The 25,828-nt window shown below is 54.5% G+C and overlaps 1 protein-coding gene across 2 annotated transcripts in view; it reads right to left on the bottom strand.

The window, feature by feature from the left end:
• GDPD5 (glycerophosphodiester phosphodiesterase domain containing 5) overlaps positions 1–25,828 on the bottom strand; it is an 85,264-nt gene that overhangs the window by 44,238 nt on the left and 15,198 nt on the right. For both annotated transcript variants that reach the window (XM_077776387.1, XM_077776390.1), the window contains exon 2: positions 8,961–9,044. The gene's annotated coding sequence lies outside the window, so the exon portion shown is untranslated. The remainder of the gene's footprint in view (positions 1–8,960; positions 9,045–25,828) is intronic.

Raw genomic sequence — 25,828 nt, 5'->3', positions numbered from 1 at the left:
CATTTCCCATGTATTATCCTTATCAACACCATTCCCCAGATGAGAAATCTGAAGCACAGAAAGGTTTAGCCATTTGCCAAAGGTCACCCAGCAGAGCCAGTCAGTCTGGCTCCAAGGGGCCTCGCTCTAGGCCCAGGGTTGGCAAATGATAACTCACGGGCTGAATCCAACCAGCCACCTATTTTTATATAAACCACAAGCTAAGAATGGTTTTTCTATATTTTCACAGTTTGGGGAAAAAAACTCAAAACAAGAATATTTTGTGACACACGAAAATTGTATGAGACTCAGATTCCAGTGTCCATAAATAGTATTATTGGATGCAGCCTCAATCATTTGCTTAAGTATTGTCTATGGCTTCTGTAATTGTAACTGCAGGGGTGAGTGATTCTAAGAGAGACTGAATGGCCAACAAAGACTAGAATACATACAGCCCAGCCTTTTGCGGGGGTGGGGGGACAGTCTGCTGACCCCTGCAACCCCTGGGCGGCTATAATGGCTCAGGAGCTGGTATTCTGGAGAGAGTAAGGGGGGCCCATGGGCACTTCACACTGTGCATGGAGGGGCGGGGCATGCTTCCAGGAGGCAGCACTGAGCCAGGCCTGTCTAAGGCCTTAGTGCCCCTGGGGCTGCTCCAGGGGGGTGGTCTGGGCTTCAGACCTACTGCTTCCACCTCGGCAGCACTCAGGGCCTTGACCCTTCCCCCCCCCCCAAATGCTAACCTCCGCACAGGGATTATAGCCCCCAGTCTGTAGGAGGGGGGAGATGCATTAGGGCCTTGCTGGGAATATTGACTGACCAGGAGCCTCCTAATTGCTGGGAATTGTCTGGCATAGCCTGTGTCTGCGGCTCCCTGGGGAGGTACGTGGAGCACACGCAGCTACTGGGGGCTCTTGGGGCCAAGCCCAGGGCTTAGGGAACTGAGGGGGTGGGGTCTGGTGGCCTAGGTCCCATGGGGTTGTGGAGCGGGAGGGGCAGCTGGGGGCAGCACTCTCAGTCTTACTTTATTCCACCCTAGAAGGAGTGTGCAAATGTATTCCCGCATTCGCAGCCTTCCAGAGCGGGTAGATGGCCAGATCTTACACAGCCAGGGGGCCAAATCCTACCCCAAGATTAGGGCCTCTACTGGTCAGCTCAATCACATCTGTCCCCACCTTTGCTCTGTGACTGGGGTTTCTAGGGTTCTTCCCTGAGCCTTGGTTTCTGAATCTGTAAAATGGGGTAAAAGCCTTTGCCTTGACACCTACAGGGGAACAGATTGGGGAAGGGTGTCCCAGGAGGGCACATCCCTGCAGTGACTGAAGTACAGCAGGTGGGCGTTCTGTGAACAGGAGTGCACACACAGGTCTCCCTGCTCTCGCAAGCCTTTCCCAGGACTCCCAGAGCCCGGGACTGAGCCCCACATGTCCTCTGCCCTCCCCCCATCCCCCCACCAACTGAGCATTACAAGGCGCCAGGAATGGAAATTGCACTTCAAATCAGAAGAGCAGAATCGCCTGCACTAGAGCCTCAGCCCAGGGCTCAGCTGATCGTGGCTCTTGGAATCGGCTCCTCCCCCCACCCCCATCCAATGAATTTTCACATGTTCTCCTGGGGCCTTTTTGTCCTTTCCCATGGCTTCAGTTACCAGGTGTGGCCAAGCCCTTCCAACCTGCAGGGTCACCCAGGCCCTGCGGACCCAGCACAGCCACACTGACCTCCTCACTACCCCAACCTGCTTCTAACATCCCTCACAGCCTCTTCCTTGGCCAGTGGCCTGACCCGGGTCTCATCTCTCCCCTAGATAGAAAATCCTCTGGCCTCCCTCTGGGGGTCACACCCCACCAACCCAAGCCCTCAGCTGTGGCCAGAGTGAGCTCTTGAACAAATGGCCTCTGATTCCTCCAGCCTCATCCTCCAGAACTTGCCATCCCTCCAGCTGATAAACACCTCTCCATCCTTCAAGTCTCAGCTCAGATGTTACCTCCTCCAGGGAGCCTCCCATGAGCTCCAGGTTTGGTTAGAGAGTTTCCCAGTCTCCCATAGCCCCAGGAGTCCCTCAGTCTTCCCCAAGCACCCTGTGTGAGCACCAATGATGGGCCTCTCTCCCCCATGGGATGGCTTGGGTTGTTCCCATGTCCCCAGAGACCAGCCGCAAGAGGCGGGGGCACTGGGGACTTCCCGGACGGCGCTTCTGAGGAGGCCCGGAAGTCTTGCTAACAGAGATGTGCTGCTCAGTCACGGGGCACTCAGACAAGCTCCCAGAGGCCAGACTCTCCCCAGCCTCCCCCGCCACCTCCTCTTCCCGCCAGGGCTAATGGCATTACTCAGGATGGATCGATTTCTCCAAGCCACCTCCAGGACTGCTGATGTCAGCCAAGTTCCCAAGAAATCCCTAGCTGGGAGCTCCTCCTGGCCCTGGGATGAGAGAAAGCCGTTGCTCCTGAGCCTGATGTTCAAGGGCGCCCCAGAGTCCAAAGTTCTGTTTTCTGCCTGAATTCCCAGCCCCTGCCCTGAACCTTCACAGCCTCCTGTTTTACGCAGGGAAGGGCCTTCAGGGGTCGGGCCTGGGATGGAATGAGCACCTGCTATGGCACAGGATACTGGCACCTTTAGGGTCCCTCTCCCGCCCTGACATCCTGGGCATGGACCTGAGCCTCCTCCTGCTTCTACCTCACATGACCATCCTCACTGCCCTGAACCATGCTGGCTGTGGCCGCCAAGCCTGTCCGCCTTCCCGAGAGTGGAAAGAATTTCAGGCCAGGTGTCGGTGCCGAGGTTCCAGCCTGGTCTTCAACGGACTTGCTGTGTAACCTTGGACAGGTCACTGGCTCTCTCTGAGCCTTATTTTAACCACCTGAGAAATGGGGACTAGATGGAGTGATGCAAAAAAGTACCCAAGGCTGTGATCAAAGGAATAAAACATAGATACGTGTTACAACATGAATAAGTCTTAAAAACATTATGCAAAGTGAAAGAAGCTAGTTAGAGAAACTGACACGGATTGTACCAAAGGAGAGCTCGACAGCCTTTCTTTACAACCTAGAAATATTGGCGCCAGGTGAACAGATGAACAAACTGTGATCCACCCAGACAATGGAACAGTACTCAGGGGTAGAGAGAAATGTGCCATCAAGCCACACAAGCACCTGAAGAGATCTTAAAACCATTGTTAAGGGACAGAACCCTGAAAAGGCTACATCCTGTCTGATTCCAGCTCTATGACACGTTGGTAAGGATAAAATCATGGGAGTGGTGGGTGCAGGGGGTGGGGGCAGGAGAAGCACAGATTTCTAAGGCAGTGAAACTCTTCTATAGGACACTGTAATGACGGACACATGTCACCATATATTTGTCAAACCCCATAGAATGTACCACACCAAAAGCGAGCCCTAGTGTAACTATGACTTAAGTGAACACCGTGTCAACATGGTCTCCAGCAGTAACAAATGCGCCACCGGAACATAGGATGCTAATATGAAGGGCAGCTGTGGGGTGGGGAGGGAGAGTATGTAATAGCTCTCTTTCCTTTTGATCGATCGATTCTTCTGTAAACTTAGATACGTTCCAAAAAAAAAACCCAAAAAAGTCTAAGGGCACCTGGGTGGTTCAGTTGGTGAAGCATCAGACCCTTGATTTTGGCTCAGGTCACAATCTCACGGTTCATGAGTTCGAGTCACACGTCAGGTTCTGTGCTGACAGCGTGGAGCCTGCTTGGGATTCTTTCTCTCTGCCCTTCCCCCCGCTTGCGTGTGTTCTCTCAAATAAGTAAACTTAAAAAACAGTATATTCATTAAATATATATGGATTTAACTTTGATATCTCTATCAATTGACTGATCAATAGAGAGGTAGGCAGGCTGGAGAGATTAAGTGATTCACCCAAGGCCAAACAGCTGACGGGGGAGAAGGGAGGATTTGAACCCGGGACTGCAGAGTCCTTCCATGGCACCAGCCCTAGAGGGAAGGTCTGCCCACATTCCATGGCTGTGCCGGCCACAACGCCGGTATCACTGCAAAGTGCATTGTCAAAGGGCTTGGCCCACTATTTCGGTTTGGCGCAATATTTTGGTTGGCGCTAGGGGAGCAGGGACATGAAATGGCACCAAGAACCCAGGGGAGGGAAAAGAAAACCCCTGACAAATGTAGGGCTGGGGGAGGAGGAGACCAACCTCCAGCAGCCTCCCGGGGCCCAGTGAGGAAGGCAGGGCATGGGTGTGGACAAGGAACGGTCTGCACTTCCTGTTGGCTGTGGCTGCCCTCGTGGTCCTCAACCCAGCCCAGCGTTGGGTGACCAGCAAGCTGGGTGGCCTCCACAGGCCTCTGGCCTCAGTTTTCCCATCTGTATCATGGGATACATGCCACCAGATGGTCCCCAAGGGCCTTTCAGGCACACACCCTAAGACCTTCTAAGCACCTGCTCTCTCTTCATCCCCAGGAGGAAAACAGAGATGGGGCTGCACAGGAAGGGGGGAAGGAAAAACCCCATAGTCCTTGCCCAGTGTGAGGGGAAGAACCCCTTCCCTTCCCAGGACTGGTGCTGGGAGCCCTGAGCCTGCCCCTGCCTAGAACAGTCAAGACGAGGAAGAGCTGCAGGAAGGCCTGAGACAAGGTTGGAGGCCGAGTCATGATGAGCCTCAGGCCCGGGCTCTGCCCCTGCCCAGGTGCCTTCACCATCTTTGACAGAGACCAAGGTACAATGATGACCCCAACATTCCCTTGGAGTAAAACCCAAGGCACAAGAGGCACAGGGCGATGAGGACTCCTCCCCGTGGCGCTCAGGGAACATGGCCCTGGAGGTAGACCAGGATGTCCCCGTGGCTCTTCCTCACCACCCTGCCCGTCCCCTGCTTCCAGTGCAGGTGTGCCTGCGAACCGGCCTTCGCTCTGAGCCCCTCTGCCCCTCTCCAAGGCCTGGAAAACTCCTCTTGGTCTCAGCTCAGCAGCCCCTCCTCCGGGAAACCTTCCCTGCCTGGGCCAGGGTCTCTTCTGGGTCCCCTAACTCCTGTGCCTCCGCGGGTCCCAGCACTGATCACTGCAGGCTGGCTTCTCAGAGAGGGCAGATCTAAGCGGAATTCAGAAACAAGGACGGATTTGTGGCACAAGGGGAAGCAGGGACTCCAAGTAGGGGGACAGCACAAGGAAAGCCTGGTGACAGGGAGGCATGAGCTGGGCCTCTTTCAGAGCTGAGGGCACCCCCAGGTCCCAGCCAGCAGGCTAAGCCCCATGTGGGTTCCATGAGGGTGGGCCTGTTGCCAAAAGGAGACTCCTCATCCTCTGGGAGCCCAGGGGCAGCAGGGGCCCTCCGGGGAGCTCCCCAAACAAGCAAACCCAAGCCCATGAGGCAGATCCCTGGCCCCGGGGCTGGGGCTGGCAGTGGGGGGCCAGGGCTGATAACGGGACCAGCCAATGCCACCGCCCTGAGGCACAGCTTTCTGGAGTGCTCACACATTTGCCACCTTCCTGTCCCTGGGCCTCCTCGGATGGCTAGGATGGCGAGATCTGGCTGCCGCCATCTCACTGTGTGGCCCCGGGCACATCGTTCCACTTCTGTGCGCCTCACAGAAAGCCCCAGATTTAATGAAACCAACATAGGAGAGAGCCAGATGTAGGGAAGGAAGGAAGTCTGTCATGGATAGGCTGGGAGAGTGCCGGGAGGGAGTGGGGGAGGCCTTAGAGGTGAAAAGACAAGGCAGGCCAGCAGCCCCAGGCCCCCATCATGCCCTGCTGGTTCTTTGGGGAAAAGCTGCTCATGGCCAAGGCTGGGGCTCTGCAGGGGCCCTCAAAAGATCAATCAGGCCATAATTAGGGTCATTATTAACCTCTTTCCACAGTGGTGTCAGCCAGCCTGTTTATCCAACACTTCCCTGCCAGGAGACTTCTGATTTCCCTTCCCCCACCCCACCCCCCGCCCCAGCAGGCCAAGCCGGACTGTCTTCCAGGCAGGCGCGCTCCTGACCCTGGCGGTGGGCTCCCCAGTTCTTCCGCCCCTCTTGGCCGCCCCCCTGCAGAAAGAGCTCCCTGCTTCTCCCCTGGGAAGGGATGGCTTCCTTGAACTGTGGCCTCTGGGATGATTTGTTCCCTACCTAAAGGTCTTGGGGTCACTCAGTGAATGTTTAAGAAGCGTCCGCTCTGTACCAGGTGCGGCTGGGAGCCAAGCATGATTCACAGGGACTCGGACACAAACCTTCCTTTCAAGGAGACAGCCTCGCTGCGCAACAGCAGCTGGGTTACGGCCACACGCACAGTGCTTTCTAGCACCCAGGAGCCTCCACGGGTGTCGACTCATCGAAGCATCTGGCCAATTCCACAGGTCAGTACCAGATCCCCATTTTATGGGCGAGGAATGGAGGCTGGCAGGGGTCAGGACAGGTCTCCTGAGCTGCACCTGCAGTTAAGGCCCCAGGGGGGAAGACTTGCATGTTTGGGGTGTGTCTGGGGGTACAGGCTGGATCGGAGCCAGGAATGGACCCTGGGGACTTGGGTTCTCTTGGCATAGGAAGGACCCCTCTTTCCCAAGTCAGGGGTATGAGCATGCGCTGAGTGGTCACCAAGAGTGCGGCCTGGCCTTACCTAGAACGCAGAGCTTGGCATCTCAGAACTCAAAATCTCTAGCTACGAACTCTCTAAACCAGGGTCTTAGAATCACCTCACTCAAGATTCCTACAATCAGAGTCCTGGCGCAGTCTGACCGGGATCTAAGAACTGTCCTTGGATGTCAGGCTATTAAAGTCCTAAATGTTGGCACCAGGAAAGATCTGGAGCCCTTCCATCCGGTCTCACTTCCCATGCAGAAATCCCCAGTTAGTTCCTAGGGGTGGCTCCCTGGCAGAGTGGCCTGCGTAGGCTTGCATACCCCCTGTGATGGGCCCCTCCCTCCCTGGAGGGCTGAGTGCTTCCCTCTTTAAGCTGCCAGGACCCCTATCACCCCCCTCCCCCACGGGCACTGACAGGTTCTCCCTGGACCAGGCAGAGTGAGTAAATATTCTCTGGGTTTCTGGCAGGGCCTCAAGGGTGAGCCCAGGCGCCTGGTGAGGGGGAGACTTTCACTATCCTCTCACCTCGGCTGACACCCCAGCCTCCCAGGAGCCCAGTGATTCAGTCACAGGGACCAGGCTGGCTTTTTCCGATGCCTGTCCCTGGGTCCCCGGGAAGGAGGGGCCACCCGAATGGGAGGAAAAGGAGAAAGCAGAGTCTGGCAGAGACTTGCACTGAACAGACTTGTCTCTGCCCGGTTTTTACCCCTGGAGGGAACAGAGAGCAATGATTTATTTTATTTATTTATGTAAAATAGCAGAGTTATCATACAAACAGGCTTCCCAAGCAGGCCCTGGGGGATGGGAAGAGAAGCAAGGCCTACCATTTAAGGAACCTTTCTCTTGCTTCCCTCCCCTACCTGTCTCGCCCCCGCTCCCCCTGCCCCTCCTCATACCACTCTGCTCCAAGCACACCACTTTACCCAGCCTCCCCACCTCCATGCCTCTGCTCATGCTGGGCCCTCTGCCAGGAAAGCTCTCCCCCTCCCCATTCAAATCCTATCCATCTTAACAAATGGACCCTGTGTAAAGCCTGGTCTGAGCCCTTCCCCCCTCCCCGAAGCCCACTGCCTCCTCTCTTTGTGTTCCTGTCATCTGGCAGAACTCTGGAGACATGATCACAGGCCTCTGTGCCCGGTAATTATCTGCTTCCGTAGCTGCCTTGCCCACCAGGCTGAGAGCCTCCCCGGGCAGAGATTTTTAATCCGTTTGGCCAAGCTTTTCTGAAGAGCCACAGTGCCTATGGCCCTGCACCAGGTGGTGGGGACAAAGATACCCCAGGCCCCATCCCTGCTGGAGGAGTCACTCTATAGGGGACCTGTGCCTCTACACTGGGCCTGCCACCAAGCAGGCACCTGTTTATTTGTGAGTCAGACAAGCTGCTTAAATGTGCAGTGGAAGGAAAGAAGATCACAGCCCCTTAAACCACGCGACTGTACAGCCACTTCTGAGCCCGATCCCAGCTCTGCTCCTGAATTATAATTAGCCTCTCCCAATCTACAGAAAAAAATAAGTTACTATAAAAAAAAGTCTCAATTAAGTATGTTCTCCCACAATTTTTGCTTAACCCCTTGCTATCTGTTTGCACATATCTGTTCCGTGTCTAGTAGAAGGTGACCCCAGAATTAGCACAGAATACTGATTTCCACATTGTCACTTCATCCCTCTTCACTGTGGGGTCCTGTGACAAACAGGACCCTCTCCGCTTCCAGGCATGTCTGAGAACCTGGGGCCTTAACCTTTTCTTCCCTCCTCTCAAATTTCTTGGTCTCCGTTCGGTAACCAAAGAAAACTGGATTTACTAGAATGCTGAGGAAGAAAGTCACAGGAATTTGCTGGCCTGGCACACCTTGAAGGTTCACGCCAATTCCATGATTCAAGACCTCTAATTCCACCATTTGCGATTCGTTCCTTTGGCTGAAGAATCACTTTCTCTAGGATTATCTTTTAAAATACAGATCTCCTCTGGAAATGGGAGCTCTTTAAACCCCCAAATTGGACATCAAGGAAATTTAGTTTAATACATGCCTGTAGCAGGAGTAAATCACAGGGATTGAGAATGTGCAATGAGAGTCAGTCTGCCTGGGTTTGAAACCCAGTTTTACCACCTACTAATTGGTATGATACCACTATACCTCAGTCTCCTTATCTATAAAGTGGGGATAATAATAGCACCCACCTCATGGGCTGTTGTGGGGATTAAGCGAGCTAATACATGTCTGGTGCTTAGACAGGTACCCGGCGCAAACTCTACTCCAGATCTTTACTTGCCCACCAAATGGGACAGCAATTCCTGTCCCGCTTGATCGGCTTTTTTGTTTTTTGTAAATTGTAAGGTGCTGTCCCCCTGGGAGAGGTAGATACTGTTTTAGAAGCCAGAGCACTGCTCTCTGTAGCTTGTCTTTAACGCCTTTCTCCCTCCCCCCTTCCTTTCTCTTTTCTTTACCTGGAAGAAGGTAGCAGTGGCTGTGAGCGGGGCTCCTGAGGATGTCCCGTCCACGGAGGCGGTGTTGTCACTTCCTTGGGACAGCTGAGGGGACAAGGAGACAGACCCGGTCAGATCACTTATCGGTCCCCCCTCTTCTCCTCTCCCACCTGACCCTACGTGAGTCCCGACACCGTGCCCAGCCCGTGCTGGGTGTGGGGTCCAGGGCTGGGTCATACCTTGTCCCTGCCCAGGGACACTGCCACGCTGGCAGGTGGCCCAGCAGCTATGGGCCACCAGACCCCCAAAAGCAATCCTACCTCTACCCATGCCGCCCACACACCAGTCCCGACCCCAAACCCACGATAACCAGTACCCTGAACCACTCTTGCCCCCCCCAGAACCCATGTAAACGCAAGCCAAGTCCCAGCCACCCTGGGGAGCAACTGGGGCTGCGTGTGGCTCCGGGGGGAGCAGAAGCCCTTTCGTGCTGCCCAGAGACCTGCTCCTCTGGAGGCAGCCGCCAAACCAGCCGCTCTTCTAAGGCAGCTGATGAGGGAGGGCGGTGGGCTGGAGGCGGGACCTGGGGCACGGCAATTATGTGGCCAACTTCTGACTCATGCACTGCCTCCCCTCTCGCCAGCTCCTGCAGCCGGCAGGGCAGCCCTCCTGCCCAGGAACCGGGAGGAGAGGGGGTCCCAGAGGCCTTGCGGAGAAGCGGAGAAGGGACGCGGCTCTGGGGCAGCACTGCCGGCTTGCAAGGGCCACGGTCACGTTGCCCACCAGGGCACAGAGAGTCAGAGGCAGAGCCGGGGCTGGGACCTGGGCCTCCTGGTGCCCTGCAGCGCCAGGGCTGGGGTGGCTCAGGCCTGTTGCCCAAGCCCGTGCCAAAGCTCCAACCCGATCAGGCCCTGGAGCCGCACACCAGCAAGAAACACACAGCCAAGCTCAGCCTCGGACCAGAGGGGACCAGAGCTGGCCTCAGAGAGACAGCTTAGCGAGGACATCCAGCTACTGAGAGACAGACCCCCGGGGCACCCTCACCCCGCCTCCCTCACCCTGCAGCCCCAAGGGTTCCTGCCAGGCTCTGAATGCACTGCACTTTACAGTTTACAAAACATATTTATTTCCTTTGTCTCCCATTGATTATGACCCTAAGCGATGGGTGGAATATAAACAGAGCAGAGCTTCTCAAACTTCAGTGTGCAAACAAATCGCCTGGAGACCCTGTTAAAACACAGTCTGACACGGTAGGTCTAGGCAGGGGCCCAAGATTCTTCATCTCTCACCAGCTCCCAGGTGATGCTGGGCTGCAGGTCCAAGGACCACAGTTTGAGTAGCAAGCACAGAGTTGTTAACAGCATGGGCACTGGGGTCCAAGTCAGAATCTCGGCTCTTACTGTGCACCCTCAGGCAGGTTACTTAACCTCTCTGTGCCTCAATCTCCTTATTACAAAATAGCAACAATGACAACAATAATATTAAACCTGACTTCTAGGGTTGATGTGACGATTAAGTTATGTAAAATGCCTAAAGTGATTCTTATTTCAAATTTTAAAATGGAGGCTCTGGGACATGGACGCAGCCAGCAAGGGAGCAGAGCCAGAATTCAACCCCAAATCTCTTCATGTAAATCATGAGATACCAAGTTACCACAAAAGGTCACCACCAGCAAGCCCTCCCCCAGACATGGATGTTGAGGCCCAGAGAAGGGTAGGGAGCTGACAAGTTCATGAGAAAGTTGGTGTCAGAGATTCAAGATCATGACTCCGGCCTCATGTTCTTTCCACTTAACTGTCCTTCTGCACTGAAGAGAAAGTGCCACAAATTCTCCCTGAGGCTCCCCCCCCACCCCGCCTCTGCTTCAGCACCTACATGGGCGGTGGCGACCCTGGAAGCGAGATGTGGGAACGGCTGGAGGTGGAGGCTGCCACCTTGCCCACCACGGCCCGGGTTCAGGGTCCCCTGCTCTCTCAGAGCCCTGCCCACCAGGCTGGGTGAGAACTATCTGGCCTCCTCCTTCCTTCTCCATCCCCTGCCTCCAGTCTGTGCCACTGCTTGGTCTCAGGGTCACCTAGCCGGGGTCGCAGGCTGAAGGTGACGTGGCCAGGGCCTATCTCCTCCCCCACGTTGGTTTCCCAGCACGAGACAAGTGGGAGCCTGTGAGTCACTTGAGGGAAGTGTTTGGCCCCAAACAGGAAGTAGCTCTTCCAGCTGAAAAACCTCTCCGTGATCCCCAGGGCCCTGCAGCAGGTGGCTGGGTGGCAGAGCCCAATGAAGCCGATTGGGAGTTAGTAATACCTATTCAGATTTTACCTGAGACTCACGGGGCATCCATCCTCTACTATAAAACCTGGCCAGAGGCTTTTCTGCTGTGTGATCTTAGGTATATCAGTGCACTTCTCTGAGCCTTGATTCCCTCATCTATAGGCTCTGGGGCTGCATTACAAGACTGCCTACAGGCTGGCATTCCACAATGAAATGAAGGGTTGGAGGAAGTGAGTACAGGTTTTAAATAAATGAGTAAACGCACACATGAATGAAATGAATGAGTGATCCAGACACAGAGATTTAAACACCAGCCTTAAGACAAGCTCCATCATTTATCTGTCATTAAGCTGTACGCCAGAGATCTCACCAATGAGATCTCATCCCGTCCCGTGAATCACCCTTAGGCGCAGGGAAGAAGGGCCACTGCCCTGAGCCCCACACGTCACAGACACACGCTCACAAATGAACGTAGGAGAGTACATACAGGAGCCTCCGCCACAGGACACCTGCGGGACCCGCGAGCCTCGCCCTCGCTCCCCTAACGCCGCTCAGGTCCCGTGAAACCCTTCTCCATTTCTTGGGCGTGAAGAACAAAAGATGCTTCTGTCCAGATAAAGGTCTGTGGGTTGCTTCGTTGCAGATGAAGGAGAGAGACACTAGGAGTGGTGGGGGAGGGGACTAAGTAGCAGGAACGTTCAGGAGGCAGATTAAACTTGTCAAATCCTTTAGACAGCAAGGAGCAATAGCTTCTTGCATAACAAAATATCTTTCCCAGTAATGCTGAGCAACATTTTCTTTTCTTTCTTTTTCTTTTTTTGGCTTTTCTCCCTGTTCCAATTTGTGCTTCTAAAAGTACTCATGAGTTAGTGTGGTATCCACAATAAATACACAAGGCACTGAAGAACATCTTAGAGCATCTAAGAATTCGTATTACTCAAATGAATGTAACATGATGTGTGACACTAATTCTTCACACTGGCAGCTACATGGACATGAAAGGCTGGGCCTGTGAATAGGTTCACAGTGACACATGTTCAAACGTGCGGATATTTCATCTCTAAATAATTTTATCTTAAAATCGGATATTCGTCGATTACGATGTATGTAGTTTTAATGCCCATAGATAATTTCGAGGAATTAAAAGCAATTTTTGAGGATAGAAGTTCCCTTTTCTTTACATTTACTTTATGTTTTTGATGGAAATATACTCAAATTCTATACGCTTGAAATATAACCGCATTTTATTTTTGATCCTTCAGATGATTACCATCAATACCCAATTTTCGAATGATGTGAAAATCTTGATTATAACACTATAACTATGGTGATCTTGTTAAAATGAAGACAATATATTTTATGAAATAATAAGTAGGAATGCATGAATGTCTCATAACTCACCCGAACATCACCAACAAAGCACCAAGATGTGTTCTAATAATTACATCCAGTCTCCTTTGCCATTTAGTCACTTTCAGTTGTATAAAACTGTTAACTTTACGTGTATATTTCAATTTGTATTATGAAGATATATTTGTCAAGGTGAGAAAATAAAATTATTTAACAGTTTCTGGGTTTCTTGAATCACCTCCAAATATCCAGCAAAGTATATGACACGGGCCTCTATTGGTATTTTTGTCCTGGGTCCTGAAAACTTTGCCCTGGGCCTGCCTCTCTACTCCTCACCCACCAGCTCTCACTTCTGTGGGAACCAGGCCGCCTGCATCGGCCCCTTCACCTGAGCATCTGCTGGGTGCCAGCCTGCCCTGTCTTCCCTAGAGTCTGCCTTTTAGAAAGTGCTCTATGCGTGAAAGGTCCTCATGCTTAGACAGGGGCCTTATTTCCAGAGCCAACCGAAGTTCCTTCAAGGACAGCGGCCACGACTCGATTAGCATCTCTCTCATACCCGTTGCTCCTTAAAGTTCCTTACTCTGCAGCACCATCTGTGAAGGGACCCGGCCCAGGGTGCCTAGAAGTGTCCGGCAGCCCCCTGGCCATCAGGCTGAGTGAGTGGACATGTTTGGTCCACACAACTGGTTTTCTCCTTTGCACCCTACTCAGTCCACCTCTACCCATGCCCGCCTTCTGTCCGCTTACTCTGAGGCTACTGGTCACACTGATCCCCTTGGACAAAAGCCATCAGAATGCACGCTTTTGAGAAACCTCCATGTTCCCTGCCCACCACCCTTCCTAGCATCTTTCACAAAGAGCTTCCAGAGAGCAGGACCCAGGTTCTGGAGGGGGACAGAGTGTCAAGGGGAGAATAGGAGACCAAGAGCCAGGAGGCCTGGGCTCTGAGCCTGGTGTGGCCACTGGCAGGCAGAGCAGCCTCCTCTCTAGGCTCAGGTCTTCATTCCTCAAGTGGGATATAGCCACGAGCCCAGATTCCCCATGGGATGATTGGGAAAATCCAGGGAGCAGGATGTGACAGAGCTTTGTCAACTGTAAAGTGCTGACCGAGGGGATTGGACCGAGGGGATAGGCCAGTGTGTTCCCCACTGGCCTGGCACATGTCGAGTCCATCGACCGTAAAAGTGTCGACCACGTGCAGAGGGCCGGCCGTAGCCTTGTAGGGGGTGAGGAGTCCGTGCATTCTCTCATTTGTCCCCCTCAGCCTCCCATTGCACCTGCATTCTACAGATAGCAGAACAGAAGCTCAAGGGCTTTGGGTCCCTTGTTCAAGGGCATAGCTACATGAATGGCAAAGCCAGGATTCATACTCTGACTCACAAACCAGTCTACACAACCATAAATCCAGTCACTAGCACACAGTCCTTGAGCTCTTATGTGTGCCTGGAAAGGCTCCAAGCCCCTGGTCGGGGAGCCCATTGTCTAATGGTATAGAAAAAGGCACTGAGTACTCTCTGAACAAAGGAGGCATGAGCTGGGGGAGGGGTACAGGAGGGCCTTGATGGTGGATCAGAGCTGTCTCCTAGCCCAGCACTGGACCCACCGGAGGCAGCAATGAATACCCTCGACGGAGCAAGCCTGTTTCCTCCACATCCACCACGCCGGCCAGCCGCTCCCTGCTTGTTCCTCAGCAGGGGAGGCAGGAAGGGGCCCAGGCCTTGGGACAGGCGTACTAGACATTAAGCCTGGTAAAAGCAGGACCCCGTCCATCTGAGCACAGAACAAACCCTTTCCACAGTATATGCTCCATAAATGGTTGTCAGATAAGCTGGTGATAAACAGCACTGACTGACCCTGGGGTACCTACTTCAGTCCATCCTGATCCTTGAGAACTTAGTACAAGTTCCAAATCAGACAGAGCTGGGGGCCAGAGAAGAGCTGAAAAGGGTAAGGTGCTTACCTAACCAGCCAGGGAGCAGGGAGGAAGTCCTGGCCCTCTCACCTCCACCCTTTTGCTGTGTGATCTTGGGCAAATCACTTTGCCTCTCTGGGTATCAAACAGGGATTAACATCATGTTGAAATCACCTGATTTGAGGTGGGTGGATACAACACTTTGGTTAGAAACATGGGGTGCTGAGGCTCAGAGAGGGGAGCTGACTTGGCCAAGGTCACACAGCAGGTGCAAGACTCTGAACTAGGATCCAGGCCTGTCACGCTCTACAGAGCTGGATTCCTAAAGGCCTTAGTGGGGAAGCCAGATTGTGGGTGACATCCTTTAGGATATCACAGGGGTGGGAGAGGAGCTGGGGCAGATTCTAGAGGAGCTGGGGCAGACGTTCCCAGCTGACGTCACCAGTTAAAGTCATCATCGTCAGAGATCTGAGAGCCTAACTCCTGCTTGTTTGTTCCTGGGACACACTGACCAACACGAGTTCCATAAGCAATCCCTGAACGCCTTTTATGGACAAAGCCCAGTAGACACGGCAGGGTACGGTGGGCTGAGAAGAAAAGCCAAATTCAATTTGGGTGGGGATGGGCTCGGGGGGCCTTGATTTCCTCTGTGGTGCCCAGTGCGCCCATGGCCCTGACCTAACTACTGCCCCTGGGTCCCCTGCTACATCCTGCTCTGCACGGATGCCCTCTGGGCTGTGCAGGTAGGGCTGGAGATGGGAGTGACCCAGAAGCCAACTTCTCCAGAAGGGACTACAGCAAGGCAGCCTGGCAAAGGTGGAGAGGCTGCATGAAGCCAAGTCATCAGGGAGAACCTTGGGGTCTGGGCCACGTCTGCCAGCTGGAGAGCTCTGTGGGATCCTGTTTCTGGAAGCTGAGAGCGTGAGCCAACACCTGAGCCTGGGGGAACCGTGGAAGCACAAGGAAGCTCTCAGAAGGTTCTGCCTCTTGCTGACCACACACAATCCTGGGGCACCTCTTCTGCACCCCCTTTCTAATAGGTGAGAAGAGCTGTCACTTTTTGGTGCTTCCTCTGTGCCAGGCTCTCCATAATCTTTATCGGATAGGATCCACACACCATTCCTCTGGAGAGGCCTCTGTCATGCTCCAGCCACACCCCCTGGGACCCTGTTACCATTCAGGCCCTCCCAGCAGCCAACATCTGCAGAGGTGTGGCCCTCACATCCGCCCAGACTGCCCTGAGGCTGCCGGAATCCCTTTGCTTGCATTCCCCGGGCCCCCCCTTTTACCAGTGACCGCCTGGGTAAACGTCTAAGTTCTCTAGCATCCTTGCCCTGGCAGTCAGCCCTGGCCGCACGTCCCCAGAGCTCCTCTCCAGCCTGAGCCAAGTGCCCCCTTCCACTCTTGCTTCTCCTTCTCTTTCTGGTTCTACTTTCCCTATTATTTTAGCAGCTTCTTTTCTGGAAAACTTCCTGATAAATCACTCTCACGTGAACCCTCGTCTCAGGCTCTGCTTCTAGATCACCCAACCTCAGACAGCTAGGAGGTCAGGGCCATTAATTTTCCCATTTCAGAGACAAGGAAACTGAGGCTGAGACTTGGAGTTGTTGAAGCTCCCTCGTGTGGCGAGCAGCAGAATGGACTTGACTTGAGGTGGGCCCCAGGGGACTAAGCCTGAGCCCTGAGCCTTCTGTCCTGGGTTGGCATCATCTGAGCCTGATTACATTCCTCAACACTGTACCCCCCTGGCCATCTGAGCTAACTTTCTTTCTTTCTTCTTCCTCCTCCCCCCCTTTTTTTTTATTAGAAGGAAAGCAGGAGAATCTGCAGATGATCCAAGGGGAATGACTAAGTCCTCAGATTCTCGTTGGCTCAGATCCTGTTTTGGTCAATCCTTGTGAATCAGGGCGGGTCTGACATTCTGGGAATGCAGGGAGACTTCAAACCAACTTTATGAAAACAAGTTGTAAAAACACTGGTCGCCACTCAAAGCGGCCGGCTGATCAGCTTGGCTCCACAAAGCAGGGTTGAACAAGTTCACCAGGAGGGAACACACAGGAGAGACTTCGGCTAGACCCAGAGGAAGGACTTCCCAGTAACTGGGAAGAAAGGGAGTGCTAGCTGGAAAGAGGTGGAGGGGGGCAGACTGGGTGAGACTCGGGCCTGTGCATGGGAGGAGCCAGCCCAGAAGAGGAGCAGAGTGAGGTCAGCTGTGAATACCTGCTCCCGTTCTCTGCAGACACCCTCCCCGCCAAACCCGAGGGAGCTGGGCGTGGCCTCCTTGGAAGCCTGAGGATCCATGCCCTGACCTTCCCAGGCTTTTCTTATTTGAAGCAGCCAGGAGGCCACCCCTAGAGTGCTGGAGACACAAACCACCGGAGGCCAACTCCACCCAGCTCTGAGCTCCAACCACTGACTAGGATGTTCTGAGTTCATGGGGCTTCTGCCTCCTAGGAGGTCAAAAGTCTCTGCACATAAGGGTCCCTGATGCTCCCACCCCCAGGGTGGACAGATACCCTGGAACCTGGCAGAGCTCAAGGCAGGACTAAGGGCTGCCACCATGCCACCTCCTCCTCCCCTGCTCTGTACAACCATCCCTCCAGGAAAATCCGCCCCTTCTAGGCACCCTCCCCGGGGCCCCAGCAGAGAGCTAGTGCAGGTGTCCACAGCGGCCTCACCCTGCTCCTCCTCCCTCGGCACCTCCTCTGGGCTGGCTCCTTGCAGACGGCAAAGAACAGGCCCTGAGTCTCACCAGTCTGTCCCCCTCCACCCCTTCCCAGTGAGCACTCCCCTTCCTTCTCATCCAAACCTCTGAAAGCGGTGTCTACACTCATGTCTCTGCTGCCTCCCTCCCAACAGCTGTTAAACCTACAGCTCTCTGCTCCCACCAAGTTCAACCATGACCTCCACATGAGTGAGCCCACCATGCAGCTCTCAGTCCTCCCCGACCCTGTGGGCCTCACCACCTTCTGGAAACACCTTCCAACCCTGGCGTCCAGGACACCAGCTGCTCTGGTTTCCCTCGTCGTCTCCAGGCCCCCCTCTCTGCCCGGGGCCTCATGCTGCACTTTCTCCTAAGCCGTTTGTCCTCCCTTGCCCTTCATACTCTCTTTGGGCAAGATCATTCAGCACCACTGTCTCTGCCTGGACCAAGCTCGAGATGGGAGCATCCAGTGACCCCTGGTCATCCTGGGCTGGACACCCCAATAGGAACCTCACACCCACAGCGGCCCAATGATGACTCATCACATTCCCCTAAACCTGCTCTAGCCCGATGCTTTAGCTCAAGGCACCTCCATTCTCCAGTCTCCCAGACCCGGCAGATGAGAACCACCCTTCGCACCCATCTTCCTCAAGCCCCCAGGCCCACCTGGCACCGGTTCTCTACCTCCCTTCCCCTCCCCTCCCACCAGACAGCCCTGCATTCTTGGCTCAAACTCCTCCTGCAGGAAGACTTCCTTGACTCTCCTGGTGGACTCGGGCATGCCTTCTCCTGTTTCCCTAGGCCCCGCACAGCCTGTCTCAGCAGCCCTGCTTGTGTCCAGGTACACACGGATGCCCCTGGCTGGCTCCAAGGGCAGAGGCAGTGCCTGATTTGACTCTGGGTCCTAGCACCCAGGCCGAGTTCTGCACCAAGGAGCCCCTGGGAGAGGCGTTCCAAATCTGGGGAACTGGTCTTTCTGCTGAATTTGCCCCATTGGTGAGATCTGGACCTCCCCTCGGCCCACACGCCTCCCAGACCAAGGGCTGTCTCTGCTCCACCCCCCTCAGGGCTTAAAATACATGAGCACTCGGCCCCCTGTAGACAGATTCTAACCTGTCTGCCATTTATAAGGAGAGACCCCGTGGGGCCTGCAGGAAACCAAGGGCCCCCTCTCATACCTGTGCAAGCACATGCACAAGCACACAGAGGCAGACATACACGAATTCGGAGCACATATTCACAGGCAGACCCAGGCAATACACATGGACACACAGGCACACACGGGCTCATGGAGCCACATGCAGGTGTAGACAGGCCCACAGCTGTAGCACTCTAGAAGCAGCGTGATCGTGGGCTTCTGCTTCCCTCATGGACACCAGGGGTGCCAGGAGTCAAGGTCAGCTTGGCTGGGGCTCAAGGTTGGCTCTTACAGCTGCAGGGCAGAGGCTGGGGCGGCAGGAGAGACAGCAACAGTATTTGCTCTGCTGTGTCAGCCCTTCCTTCCCTCTCAGTTTCCATAAACCCTTCCTCTGGGAAGCCTTCCCTCTCAGTGCTAGGTGGGGAGGTTGCCCCCAGATGGGAGGTTGCCCCCAGATGGGATCCTGCCTGGATATCCCCCCCCCAATCTTTCCCTTGAGCCCCTCTCACATGTAAGGGAAGGGCTGGACCAGCCCAGTCACAGCTCAGAGCTTTTAGGGTCAAGACTAAGTCCCTTTCCCCAGCGCTAGTCCAGCCTCGCCACCACAGAGCGGCTCAAATGCCCCTCCCAAGTAATCCTTGGCCGTTCCCTTTCCCAGATGCAGCCCCAGCACCAGAGATTATCGCTCAGCACGGGTGAGTCCATCTAATCCTGAGGATGGCCCTGCCGGGGTGGGTGTGCTCCCACTCCTTTTACAGGTGCCAGATGAGGGGACTTTCCCAGGACCACACAGTTGCTAAAGAGCCCCTTCCTCTCTTTCCTTGAAATCAGGTTCTGGACCAACCTCCAAATCCACGACCTCCCTCAGGAGGGAGCACTGGCCTTGGAGAGAGGCTGGGAGGAGGCTTCGGGGGTAGAGGGTCTCGTAGGGAGGAGCCTTGCACCTGAAAAGCACCTGTCTCTGAGCGCCGCTGCACCTGCTGCAGCCATGTGGCCAGCTTGAGGCTGGATGCTTTGCTAACTTGCTGTGGCGTATGGAGCAAGTCACTGGGCCTCAGTTTCCCCATCTGTAATGTGAGTGGGGGTGGACACTATGAGCCTCGGGATCTGTTTCATTTGGACAGGAGTAAGGGGGATTGGAAGGGGAGACCATGGTGGGGGGCATTCCCCACAGATGGGGCAGAGGGATGTGGAGGAGGCCACTCAGCATTCTCTGGCTTTTCCAGCTTCCCTAGGATTGGCTGCCTGGCTCTTCCAGACCCCTCTGCCAAGGCACGCAGCCTCCCACCCTTCACCTTCCCTTGCAGCAGAGGAAAACTGCAAAGTATCCAATACACTAGAAGGGGAGAAAAGGCAAATGAGGGTGGGTATGCACATCACATGCAAAACTGATGCAAACACCCTGGCAAACACCTGGGCATGAGCAGCATTCCGGTCCTTTCCCTATATCCCCTAAGTCCAGTACCTCCCTCAATTCTGTGGTCACACCCCAGAAGTGGCTCCCTCATTAGGGTACTCCAGCCTTTCATATCTCTGCCTGAGAAATAGCCAAGAACTCTCTGGGACCTAAAAGATCAAATCCCATATGCAAAACTTTTCTCAGCCTGGCCTCCATTCACCTTCACAGCCCCCCTCCCCCACGTCACCTCAGGGTAGCCCCTGCCACTTGGAGCTAAGTCCAGGCCTCAGGGTATAGTCCACACCTTTACACAGCTAGTTCCCTTTGCACAGAGGGCCTTCCCACTTGCCCCTGCTTGTTGAGAATTCCTATAGATGCCTCAATACCCAAATGGAAATGCTACAGTTCATTGAATTGGCTTCTGCATTGGGAATCAGGTCTTAAAATCAGCACATCAAGAGTAAATTGCATACGGTCAAAATCACCCTAGACTATATATAGCTATCACTTATATACAATGCCTAGTCACCATTCTAGACCAGCGCCCGTGCTTGGACTTCTCTAACTCTCACAACTGTGGCCGCCTGTATTTCCATAGACAACTGCGGCAGTGTCTTTCACCCCACATTCTCCTCCTACAATGTTCCTCAGGAGAGGTAGGGCCTATGCTACTCCCACTTGTATCTGGGAGGTGTTTGGGACAAATGGCGGAAGTGACCCTAGGAGACTCCCAAGGACGGCTCATCAAATGTGATGCAGCTTCTGCGGAGTTCACTGGAATATCCCTGCTGGGGCACTGGGCCGCCATGTAGACAACCCGACTGCTCTGAGGCTGTCATACTGTGGGGAAGCCCAGAGGAGCTCGCAGATGGGAACGAAGCCCTGAAACCACACAAAGAGCAAGAGAGGCCCCGCCAACCTCCAGATGCCCCAGCTCCTCACTCCTCCAGCCATCATCTGGCTATAACCATGTCGGAGCCCCTGAGCCAGAACCGCAAGGCTGAGCCCATTTAAAAAAATTTTTTAATGTTTATTTTTAAGAGAGAGAGATAGAGTGTGAATGGGGGAGGGTCAGAGAGAGAGGGAGACACAGAATCTGAAGCAGGCTCCAGGCTCTGAGCTGTCAGCCCAGAGCCTGACGTGGGGCTCGAACCCACAAACCGTGCAATCATAACCTGAGCTGAAGTTGGATGCTTAACTGATTGAACCACCCAGAGGCCCCTCAGTTGAGCCCATTTTAGATTCCCGAGCTATACAAACTGAGATTGTTCTTACAGAAAGTCACTAAATTTCAAGGTGATTTGTATTAATAGTGACTGGAACATCATTATCTCCACTGAGGGAAAAAGAATCTGAGGCACAGAGAGGGGAAGCAATTTGGCCAAGATCACTGAGCTGGTAACTGGCAGAGTCAGGATTTGTACCCAGGCGGTTCAGCCCCAGAATCCACACTATTTACTGCTACACCCTATTAACTGCCTTCAAGGTCTGCTTGGTCTCCAGGTCCACAGCAGACCTCAGGGAGGGGTTGCTGAATAAGTGACTGAGGGAAGGAATAAATAAATGAACAGGTGAGTGAAAGCAGAGGGTGAGCTCCCAGGTAGAGGGCAGGACCTCAGGCCTGAACATGCAAAGGAGTCTGAAACGAGACCCTCGTCGCTAGGTCAGAGAGGCTGTCCACAGCCCTGGGAGAAGGCGGCCGTCAGAGAAGCCTGGCAGACGCCACCTGCCTATGGCCCTGCACAAAGGAGCCTGAGACGCTCATCTCCCTGCCCCCTCCTCCCCCAGCCCTGCATGTCGCAGGCTTATACACAGGCCCCGGGAGAGCCAGTCCTACCTGAGGACCAGGCCTGTGGATCCTGGAGATACAGCAGCAAGGTCCTTGAGCCGGAAGGCCAGAGACCTTAGTTTAATCCGGGCATGACCGCTGTCTGCCTGTGCAAACTGGGGCCAGTCCCTGCCCCTCTGCGGTCCCCAATGCTCTCCAGCTCCACCAGATGCTGAGCAGGCCTCATAGAAGGGGGTTAAGGTGAGCTTGGGCATGTGGGTCCCCTGAACCCCAGAAGGTATCTGGTCCAAGATGGAAAGTGCATAGAGAACAAATCCCCCCTCGCCCAGCCCTACTTTCCTCGGAACCTGCCTTGCTGGGCAGGTCTACATGCCCAATTTCCTGTCCCCGCGGCCCCACCAGGCACAGCAGTAAGTGGTGAAGGACTCAGACCCACCGATCAACCGATGCTGGAAGCTGGAGTCCAAACCAGGCCCACTTACCTCCCAAACCCCGCCGCTTCACGGTAGCAAGAGGTGACGCACGCCACGTGTCCAGCGGCAAACAAATGGATAAACGTTTGGTGCACACGCACCGCGTAATATTATTCAGCCACAAAAAAGGGAAGGAAACCTTGTCACATGCTAAAGCACGGACAAACCCTGAGGACATCATGCCGAGGAAAATAAGCCAGTTGCAAAGAGACAAACACAGTGTGAGTTCACATATATGAGGTGTTTAGAGTAGTCAAATTCCTAGTGGGATGGAGGTGGCCGGGGGCTGGGCTGGGGGGCGGAATGCAGAGTTGTTTCCTAGGTATTTCCGTTTTGCTGGTGGAAAAGTTCTGGAGATCTGTTGTGCAACATTGTGAATAAAGTGAACACTACTAAACCGTACACTTAAAAAACTTATTAAGATGCTTTTGGGACTCAGTCTTCCCATCTGTACAACTAGAGGGTGACCCAGGATTTCTCCCAGTTCTCACACTGGGAATAATCTCTGCAGGGACAGGGAGGAGGGCGGCACCAAGGACCCGCAGAGAGGGGGACCAGGACGCTCACTGTTCAAAAGACCAGGGCTCTGGAGCGTGGTCTCATGATCCTGCCCGAAGCAGGTTCTATCCGCTTCACAGAAGGGGAATCTGAGACCCAAGGGGATTTGGTTTTGTTCCAACTCAACAAACAGGTGCCCGCACCTACTCTGCTTGTGATAGGATCGCAGTTCCTCTTCCCAATCCAGTCCTGGAGTAACGGAAGGCACAGCACCATTCATTGCACCAAAGTCTTCCCCATCCAGGGCTCTCTCCAGGAATCGAGACTAAGGCCTTTCCCCCAACTCAGGAACCTTTTGCCCCCAGAAGGAACGAGGTGGGACAGTCCTTGGTTCCGATCTCAGCTCCGCCAAGTACCAGCTGGACATCATCCCCACCACATCCACGAGAGCCCATCCCAGCAGCACCCCTCTGAGGGTGAGATGAGGCAGGGGCACAAACACCCAGGCCTGCAGGGTCTGGCATACAGTAGGCACTCAGTCCATGGCCGCCATCAACAGCCCTCTCCTTGAAGACAAAGCCATTCTCATCGACCTGTTTGTTCCTCTCAGAGACCGGTTTGTTTGTTTGAACACTTCCCAGAGAGATGTTTCCCCCAGGAACACTGGGTGGTGCTCCCTAGCCAGCCCCAGGGACAACAAGGGAGGAGCGATGGGCCTCACTTATGGAAAAAAAAAATCAAATCATCATCACGTGGAAACAAGAGAGAAGTCCTGGGGAAGCCCGTGGTAGCCCCAGCACCCTTTCCCCACCCTCTCCCTCCTCCACCCAGGAGGACCCACGATGGCCCCAGATCCTGCTTAATAAGGCCCCTGGGCCAGGCTGGGAGGCCTGGTGTGAGCCGGCTGCTACTTAAATCACACAAAGCCTTCTATTCTTAGCTGAGTAGTAGGGGCCTAGTTCCTTGCCAGCTGCCACCAGCCCTGTGGTGCAGGCCAGGGGGTCAATCACGACCACCAGGAGGTGGCAGGCGGCCCCTGACCTGACTGAAGCCTGAGGCCTGCACGAGGCGGCTACAGAGCTCAGCCCTGACCCTGAGAAGGAAGGTGAGGCTGGGTTCTCGGCCCTGGGCTGCTGGCCTACACCCCGGGCCACCCTCCTGCAGAGCCCCCAAGCACCCACTATGTGTCACTCGTGATTTTTTTCCCCAGGAGAGTTTTATAGAGCATTCCTCACTGAATCTCACAACCGTGAGAGTTAGGTATCCATGACCTCCCTTTTACAGGGACGGCGAGACTAGGGACTCACCAAGAGCCACCGGCAAATACGCAGAGTCACACGTCACAGCCAGGGCTGCCTGGCTGCAGGGCCTCGCCTGTCCCAGAGGGAAGGTCCCCTACACCTGGGGACCTAGATGCTCCTCTGCTAGGCTCATCAGTGTGAGAACATGTCTAAGCTGCTCTGACCTTTTCAAGGAGCTTAACAGAAAGTTTCTCTCCTGCACACACCAAGTATCCAAATCCCAAGTTCTTTGCTCTGGGTTATAATTAGACCCTCCCTGCGAATCAGCGGCCTACTATGTGCCCGGCACCTTACCGGATGGCCCACCTGCTGGGTGGTTTGATCTGACCTTACAGTAGCCTTGTGAGGTTGACCTTGCCATCAGCATTTGGCAGACGAGGCTGTGCCACAGATCTAAGGTTGCACGGGCACTGTGTGGAGTCGGACAGGAAGTGGGGCATGTCAGGCCTTTTTAAGATGGGGGAGGATTGATGCTTATGGCCACTGGCTCTTCTTTCTGTAAACTGCTTAGGTTTACATTCCTGTTCCATGATATCCTTCCCCCTGCTGGCCCCCTCCCCCTGCCCCCATGCCAGCCCGGGCAGCGGAAGCATCTGTGATGCCCCTGGGTGCTGGTTGAGTCCAGCTGTATGCCTGGACCCCCACCCTGCTGGGGCTGAGACACCATCTGGGAGCCTCTCTGGAACAAGGGCATTGAGAGGACCCTCAGAACTCTGGGGGAAGCGATGCTGGGCGTAGCCCAGTCCTGTCACCCCGCACCTCATCATGGGCACAGTGGCTTTGACCAAGGATTCTGTGTGACAAGGTATGGACCTCCCCCGGGAGCGGGGACCTAAGCCCTGGCAAAATAAAGCAGCATCGGCACCAGAGATCTGAGTCGTCCCGACTGACACCTCCTGGCACTCGCTGAGAAGCGGAGGGGATGGGGGGCAGTGACTGTCTTGTTCTGCCCACGGGGCCCAAGCACTCCCCTCCCCGCCAGGTGCCCAAGGACACAGGCCTGTAGGTGGGCAGGCCCTGCTGGACCCCAGCCTTGTGACCAGGACAGGTAAGCTGGGGAGGGGGAGGTTCCTCACATGGGTTCCCCACCCTTCCCCAGAGACCAGGACCCAACACCCTACAGGCGTCTGGGAAGCGGCTGGGGGGAGGGGACAGTATCTGGTCCAGCCCCGGCAGACAGGAGGGGCGGTGCTGTCTGTCCTATTGGAATGCTCGCTGTTGAGGGAATGCAAACACAGCCCTGGCCTGCGTGTGCTCCTCTACATAATTCATGGGCTCCTATGCTTTGGCCTGGATACAATGTACTCAGCAGGAGAAACCTGCATGGAAAATGGTAAGTGGTGACCTGGGAGCACTTCCAGGAAAGGAGGGAGTGGGCCTGAGGCCTGGGAGATTATGGAAATTGGACAAATAAGTGCTATTAACAAGACTGTTTTACACGTGTGTGGGATAAGTCAGTATACTACACACTTTCACAGACTGCATCTCATTGAAGCTTCACAAAAGGCCAGTGTGGACATTACTATTATTCCCATTTTACAGATGAGGAAACTGAGGCTCAGGAGTTAAGTAACTTATCAATGTTCCCAAAGAAGGAAGAAGCAGAACTTCCTACCCTGCACCAAACAGCCTCATGTACACAACCTGCAACCCCAGGCTGGCTCAACTCCCCTTCCCCGCAAATCACAGTCTGGAGCCTTAGAAGAGCCAGCACGCAGTAAGGACACCACTTCATCCGGAGCCCAGTGCCCAGCTGCTAGAGGAAGACAGTGAGGAGTGAATTGCACCAGCAGAGCCAGCCTGACCTCTGCCCCAGCTAGGGCTGCCCAGGGGACCCCGGGCTAGAGGAGAAACGCTCTGGGTCTTGCCCAGCTGGAGGGGATGTGCTAGGTGACCTTGACTGACATGAGCATTCACAACTCAAGGTCCAGAGAGGGGAAGGACTTGTTCAAGGTCCCACAGCAGAAGAGTCTGGCCAGTCCACACACTGGGCACCGCCAGGTGCTGGGAACACTGGGATGAATGTGATGTGGTCTGGCCCTCCAGATGCTCCCTGT

The sequence above is a fragment of the Crocuta crocuta genome, unplaced genomic scaffold (genome assembly GCF_008692635.1).
Source record: "Crocuta crocuta isolate KB4526 unplaced genomic scaffold, BGI_CrCroc_1.0 scaffold271, whole genome shotgun sequence".
Lineage (NCBI taxonomy): Eukaryota > Metazoa > Chordata > Mammalia > Carnivora > Hyaenidae > Crocuta > Crocuta crocuta.
This window is presented reverse-complemented; position numbering and strand designations above follow the sequence as displayed.